The sequence below is a fragment of the Hemicordylus capensis genome, chromosome 1 (genome assembly GCF_027244095.1).
Source record: "Hemicordylus capensis ecotype Gifberg chromosome 1, rHemCap1.1.pri, whole genome shotgun sequence".
Lineage (NCBI taxonomy): Eukaryota > Metazoa > Chordata > Lepidosauria > Squamata > Cordylidae > Hemicordylus > Hemicordylus capensis.
Window position 1 is genome coordinate 288753130 of NC_069657.1, and position 7897 is coordinate 288761026.

General features: G+C 45.6%; 1 long non-coding RNA gene across 1 annotated transcript; it reads right to left on the bottom strand.

Moving 5' to 3' along the window:
* Positions 1 to 3611: 3611 nt before the first annotated feature.
* Positions 3612 to 7400, bottom strand: LOC128346607 (uncharacterized). The gene is made up of 3 exons (XR_008317083.1): positions 7350 to 7400; positions 3798 to 3824; positions 3612 to 3694 (listed from the first exon to the last, which is right to left on the bottom strand). It is a non-coding gene; the product is annotated as an uncharacterized LOC128346607 (long non-coding RNA).
* Between the last annotated feature and the right edge of the window lie 497 nt (positions 7401 to 7897).

Here is a 7897-nt window from a genome sequence, read left to right on the forward strand (position 1 = left end):
AAATGGAAAGGTGCTTTTGAAAATATGAGTGGGAAACAATGTAAAAATAATGTGAGTTAAACCTACCACCAGCTCACCCAGCACATAGATTGTTCCCACATAATCTGACAGCATCCCACGGGGCATAAAATCTGTTAATACATTTAAAATAAGAATGCCAATAATCCCTCCTACTATGTAGAGGATACAGCAAGAAAGAAATAGTGATGGATAAAAGGAGGAAAATCACTCAGAACAATCCTAGTGAAATTAAAAGCGCACATTAAGGAATGCCTAATGTCCTTTAAATTTCAATAGGATTACTTTGAGTAATTTTCATCATCCTATAGTATCAGCCATTAACAGACTTTCATTAAGTGAAAGCCTGTAGCTTAAAGGGGATAAATTTATTTTGCCTGTACTCAGAGGCAAAGTGATGAGAGTGGGGAGGTTTTGTGTGTATTTACTAAAGTTTCTTTAAAGTTTTTACTTTCTAATCTTCTCAACAAGATTTTGGGGCGATTCTCACGATCAACAAAAATCGGGCTAGCAGAGGCTAGCCCGATTTTTGTTGACCATAAGAACCACCAGGCTCGCAGCTGAGCCCGGTGGTTTTTGAGCGGGTAACCCGCTCAAGAACCCCTGCTAAAAAGCAGGATTGCGGAGCGAGCGCTCCAGCAAACCTGCCTTTTAGGATCGTGAGTAGCCACGCCGTGCCTTCGCACCGTGCCTACTCATGAGTAGACCCCTGGCCGGGAGGTGAAAAGCCACCTCCTGGCTCCAGGGGTCTCCCCAGTCGGGGGTCTCCCTGGTCAATTCCAGGTCAAATTAATCACTATTTTATAACTCTCCAGTTTAGTTCTGGATCAGACATTTACTTTTCACAGTTCCCAACCCCATGAACCAGTTTAGGTACATTTCCTGCAGAATACTGTAACTCTAGAAAAAGAAGACCATGGGACTTATTTAACTTGAGAAGAAGACTCAAGACTGTTAATTTTAAATTAGTTTTAAGGTTTTTACAAACAAAGGAAATCCAATAGAATACAAACCAGGAAAGTAAAGCATTCTCATAGAACTGAAAGCAAGAATGTCTGTTTATGGAACAATATATTTTGAACTGGTTACCACTTCATGGCTTCGCTTTTGGTTCAGGTTCAGAGCAACCGAGAGATTTTTGGTTTGCATTCTGTTCCAGTTCACTGAATTCTACCTTAGTCATACACTGTATTATTACAAAGCAAAACTACGGGACACTTACAGATAAAAGATTATTAAGTAGTTTCAAATGAGACAAGGACCCCAGGAGTAGGAGCAGCAGGAGTTTTTGCCGCAGGGGGAAAAAAGCCCAATAAGCATTTACCGGACCATCTCTAGGTCCAGCTGGCTTAAGGCATATAGTACAGGACTGTTTATGTGATGTGGAAATGCAAAGCAGGCTTCATTTTGCTGGAAGAAAAAGTATTAGATTTTGCAGTGTAAGGAGGGATGGTGATGTAGCCAACTGAAGAATAATTTTTTATTTTTTGTTGTAGCCATAGGAATTCTAGGGGCATCAGTAATAATATTAATGATGAGATATTAACATCTCCCTCTTCAAAAGGGAACCTACTTCTCACCAAAGGACTTTTAATTCAGACCCACAAATCTGTCAGGTGCCTAAGCACAACCTGTCCCAACCTCCTAACATTCACCCCAAGTCCCAACAATTCCCCAGGGTCCTGGGGCATCTCCTCACCTATAGTAACTTGGGACTCACCTGCTGGATCTGGCAGAGGAGCTGGTTCTATGTACTGTAATTGCATTTCTCCCCAAAATTTCTAATTTGGGAGGTTGGCTTTACTGGACTCATTTACAGGGGTAACTTTCCACAGCCTCCTGCAGAAGCTGCAGCGTCTTTGCAGCCTAGAAGAGAGCAGGAAGAACAGCCTCTGCCTAAGAGGCCCTTAAGCAGACATTTGCGGGAGAGGGGTCCAATGGGTCAGGAATCATTGAAGAACAGCCAGGGCACCAATACAGGAAGCCTAATAGGTTTAAAGTTGAACAGTGTTTCTTCTAAACTGAGGAATTGGGTAGATAGCTGCCTGAATGCTTTGGTGTAGAGACATTTAGAATATTGTGCAAAGTCCCAGTCAGCCCATCTCAAAAAGCTTATGTTAGAGTTGGAAAAGATGCAGAAAAGAACAAAGACCTCAGGGGTAGAGCACCTTCCCTGAAAAAAAAGGTGAACATAAGAACATAAGAAGACCCCTGCTAGATCAGGCCCAAAGCCTATCTAGTCCAGCATCCTGTTTCCCACAGTGGCTCACCAGATGCCTCTGAGAAGCCCAGAGGCAAGAGGTGAGGGCATATCCTTTATTTTGATGTTGTTCCCCTGCAACTGGTATTTAGAGGCATGTTGCCTCTGAGGCTGGAGTTTGTCCAGACTAGTAGCCATTGATAGACCTGTCCTCTGTGAATTTGTCTAAGCTCCTTTTAAAGCTGTCCAAGCTAGTGGCCATCACCACATCCCGTGGCAGAGAATTCCATAGATTAATTATGCACTTTGTGAAAAAGTACTTCATTTCATTGGTCCTAAATTTCCTGGCCATAGGTTCATAGGATGACCTTTGGTTCTAGTGCTGTGAAATAGGGAGACGCCCCACTGGAATGCAGACATAGCTGGGGGGAGTGCCAGGATTACAGCAATGGCAAGGATCAGAGAAGGAGCAGGTACGGACCTGCTCTCCTCTGCTTTAAAGGGGCTGTGTAAGCCCTTGTTTTTAAAGGGATGCGCCCGCAATTCAGGCACCGAATTGTGTTTCGGCAAATCCCTACTCCCAAGGACTTTCCTGAAATGTCAGGAAATAGGAAGGGGATGCTTAGAGCACACCCATTTTGATGCACACCCATCGTGACGTCCTCTGCAGACTTCTTCACACCTGTCTGGGACATCTCTGTGTCACATGAGGTGGCTGTTCATCTGAATGGCACCTCTACATACTCTCCAAATAGCAGTATAAACAAAGTTTTGGAGCACATTCAGATGAACATCTTCCTCATGCGATAAAGGGACTTGCTGGGACAGCATTAGGACATCTGTGGAGGATATCACAATAGGCGTGTTCACAGCTGGTCCCCTTCCTAATTGGGCGGAGGACTATAGTACTGGCCTGGGAACAGAAGGAGAAAGGCGAATCTGATACCAAATCCTCCTTACATTGCAAAGAAGTCTTTCTTTATCTTCTCCCCCATTTCTTTCCCTATCTCTCTCCTTGTCTAACTATCCCTCCTACCATTAAAAGCTTACTATCACTCCCTCCTATATCCCTCCCTTTTATACTCCTCCCAGCACTATCCCTAAAACTAACTTCTACTAACTACACAAACACTAACACTATCAATATAATAACCTGGCACACAGGCAAGACAGAGACAGAGACAGACTCTCTCTCTCTCTCTCTCGCTCTCTCTCTCTCTCTCATACACACACTCTCTCACTTCTGTCACAGACACACTTGCTCACTCTTTCTCCCTCTCTCTATCTGTCCTGTTCCTCTATGTCTCTCCTCCTTCCTCGCCATGTTACTCCCCCTCAAAGAGCAGCTTAGCACCAGAGATGTCATAAAGGAAGTTGTGTCACTAGCAACCTGCCTCCACAATGGTCATTGGTCCTCTTGATTCTAGAGGTTTCTTCAGAACGTTGAGGCAACTGTTATTTCAGATCTCTCTATGTCTGTTTTTGTGAGAAATCAGAACAGTATTTATTCACAGTTATGTTTAAAATGATGTCATCTCATATCCCTTATAGCAGATGCCCCATACCTTTATTACACTACCTTCATTGCTGTGATATGTTGTTGTTTCTGCAAGACATAAGGACACATTCCTTTTTTGAACATAACATCTCAAAAACTTCTTTCTCTAGTGATCAAAATGCAAAAGGGCTATGAGGTGGTTCCCACAATCAGTGGGAATCGCCAAATAGGGTTAAGCAGGGAGAGCGGGTTTAGCCGCAGACAAGTGCCCACAGAGCCCTAGGCAGCCAGATCAGTCACCCACACGACTGACAGCTCCATCACGGAGTTGGGGGTAGGGGATAGGGGTGGGGATAGGGGCTGCGCGGCCCCCAGAAGTTCCAGCATACCCTGCACGAGCGCGCAGGGCATGCTGGAGAGACCCCCGAGCCAGGAGGCTGCTTTTTAGGTTCCTGGTCAGGGATCTACTCGTGAGTTGCTGCAGTGCAACTCATGATCCAAAAGCCTGGGTTAGTGGAGCTTTCGCTCCACTAATCTGGGCTTAGGGGAAGGTAACTTTAGCGGGTTACCGGCTTTGGTGAGACTGGGCTCAGCTGAGAGCCCGGTGGTTCTCATGCACGAGCAAAATCAGGCTAGGCTCCCCTAGCCTGATTTTGCCCGATCATCAGAATCGCCTCTATATATAAAAGAAGGGGATGGCCACTATCATCACCAGACACAGTGAGGTTCTCATTTCACAGACGGTTCTCAAAAAATCTGACATTATCCACAACATGCCACGGGGCATAGGGTTTGTTAGTTAGTATATTTAAGACAAGCATGCCAATAATCCCTCTTCTACTATGTACCGAATACAGCAAGAAAGGTAGTGGGTGGCTGACATGAGGAAAGTAACTCAAAGTAATCCTATTGAAATTAAAAGGACAAGTTAAGCAATGCCTAACTTTCAAAAGTCTTTTAATTAATTTAATCAATAGGCTTTAATTTCAGTAGGATTACTTTGAGTTACTTTCCTCACGTCAGCCATTAATCAGAAGCCTGTGGCTTAAAAAGGAGATGTTTACTCTCGCTATGCTCAGAGGCTATGTTCTTTGTGTGCAACTTTAAAAATGTAATGTGTTTTAGAAAGCAGGAAAAGAAAGATACAGACACTAATAAATATCATTTAAACATGCCACAATTTTATTAAAAGAAGGAAAGAAGCCAAAGCCAAAAGAGCTCATTATCAGCTGCTGAGGACCCAGTTGTGACCAGAGAGCAGGCCCTGGAAAGGTGGGAGAAGGGCTGCTCAAGGCCTGTGTCCTGAGGGAAGGGAGAAGAATGGGGCTCATAGGTTTCCATCACTTAAAGTTGGGATTCCAGTAATTTGGGGACTTGTCCTCTGTGGGGGGGCATAAGCAGAGTATCAGTTACCATGTATGGTGTTTTTGTTTTTTGTTTTTTGAAGGCACAATGAAGAGAGCGTGAGGCAGAAAGCTTTGCCTCAAGAGGCTCAAAGAGTAGCCTGGCTTGAGGCCTACAATAACTATTTCAGGAGACAGCAGCAAAAGATCTGACCTCAACACCATCCTGAAGAGATATGAATCAAACAGGAGACCTGTGAGATTTGTGGGAAATTTCTGGAAAACAGTTTTGTACAATGAGCCTAAAGCAGGTTTGTTTCCCCTGCTGACCACTGTCCATAGTTCTTTTTTTTAAAAGAAGAAAAATGAAGTACAAATCTGAAGTGAATGAAATTCCTTGCTTCTTGTTGCATGCATGTATGTATGTATGTATTTGATTTCTATATCGCCCTTCCAAAATGGCTCAGGGCGGCTTACATAGAGAAATAATCCTCTATAATAAAGAGGTAGAGTGTGATCCCTTGCTGCCCGTGTCTTTTTCGGCAGTTCTGGGCATGCGCAGCGCGCATGCCCAGAACCACCGAAAAAGATACGGCCGCCCAGACACGGGCGGCCATGTTGGCCCAATCGGACCAAAGAATTGCCGCTGCAGCCGCCACCGCCGCCCGCCCGCCTGCCCGCCCTCCAAGCTGCCCGAGTCCTCCTCACCCACCCCCCCACATGAATAAGGACCAAATCGCCCCAAACAATTGCTGCTGTGGCCGCCGCCCACCCGCCCTCCCTCCCAGCTGCCCGAGTCCTCCTCACCCCGTAAGGCCCGCGTCAGTCGGGCGTTCAAAGTCCATATTCAGAGAAGAAGAGAGGAGCTCACAAACAGAGCTCCTCTCTCAGCAAAGCCTCTGCCCAAAATGGTGCTATGGACGCAAAGGACACAACAGGCGTCCTTTGCGCCCAAAGCGCCAGTTCGGCCAGAGCCTCTGCAGAGAGAGGAGCTCTGTTTGTGAGCTCCTCTCTTCTACTCAGAATATGGACTTTAAAGGCCCGACTGACGCGGGCCTTACGGGGTGAGGAGGACTCGGGCAGCAGGGTAGACGGGCAGGCGGGCGGTGGCCGCGGCGGCAACTGTTTGGCCCGATTTGGCCCTTATTCATGTAGGGGGTGGGTTAAGGAGGACTCGGGCAGCTGGGAGGGCGGGCGGTTGGCGGCGGCCACGGCGACAATTGTTTGGGCCGATTTGGCCCTTAATCAAGGGGGGGCCGGAGGAAGAAGTCAAAAAGGGGGGGAACCTAGCGCCCGTTATTATAACGGGCTGAAAAAAACTAGTAAATAAATAAGATGGATCCCTGTCCTCAAAGTGCTCACAATCTAAAAAGAAACATAAAAATCAGTGTTCTGATTCACTGTTGTAACAATCAAGAACTGGGATTTACACTGCCAGGGTTACTAAATCCACTAATTTTATCTGGTTGTGTTTTTTTGAAGAAAAGGGTGGCATAATTTAGTTCAAGGTATTACAAAAATTTTGCATTCAACATGAGGAAGGACTACCTTGTGCTTTTATGACTTGCATAATCACACCATTTTAAGAATAATCTTAATCAGAACAGAACTTTGAAAACTTTACAATTTGCATCCTGATTGCTCTGTTGGGCTGAGTTAAAATACTCCTTAGTATTGCTGGTGCAGTGAACCTCTGGGAGCTGCACAGCTTCCGGCAGCAGTGCAGTGGCAAACTCTCTTAGGGAGCCCGCCACTTAGCCCGGGTTTGGGGCACAAGGGTACCCAGAAAACAGGATAACTGATTGTGTGCCAGTGCCACGCGGCTTCACATGGCACCTACACTCGAGTAGCTTCCCAGCCGGTACCAGGAGACTCCTCATACTGCACCGCACTCTCATGCAGTGCATTATGGGAGTTCCGTATGTTAACAGCCTGAAAATAGGAGAAGGAAAGGCTTCGTGACATTACAATATGTGAAAGTGTTATTTATTTATTATTTATTTAAAACATGTATACCCTGCCTCTCCAGTACACTCAGAGGCGCTCTTACCCCTGGACTTCGGGGCCGAGGTCCAGGGCCTCCACAACCCCTGGGGCCCCCCAAATCCTCTTTGGTCTGTCCCGGGTGGTGTGGTCACCTGGCGGAGCATGATGATGCTTAATTTGCAGGGGAGGGGGGGCCTCCAAAGGCCTTTAGGATTAGGCTCCAAAATTACCTAGGTGCACCTCTGAGTACTACACTACTGCTCAGGGCAGCTCACAACATTAATAGAAAGATACAATATTTTACCTCACTACTCGGATGATCAGTTATATATCTTCAATTTCTACCAGGTCATTTATATAGTTCATAACATTTGGGGAAGAGCTGTACCATCTAGAGAGATATCAGACAGAAATCCATCAGGTATATTTCTAAGAAGAGATTGTGCCTGGATTGGGAACCTGTTGAATTTCTGGCTTGAGAGTTATGATATAAGTGATATTTTGTGCCTTGTAGAGATGCATCAAGCAGAAATTCATCAGGGCATCTCTAGGACATTCATCAAGGGCATCTCTGGATGCATCCCTCCCCAGCCCAATGTCCAGCTGAAAGACCAAGGCAAAGTGTGAGTGCATGGAGCCTCATTTTTAAAACTAGCATAATATACCAGACTGTACAAAGTCTTTACAGCTTATATGGCATGGAAGTTAAGATGGACATCTTGGGAAACACCAGGCCAAAAGAAGTGTCCGTGAATTCTTTGTCTATTCTTTTTGATGCCCAAATGTCCAGCACAGGATAGATTGTGTGCAATACTCAAGATCTGTTGTCTACATTTCAATGGTATGATCAGC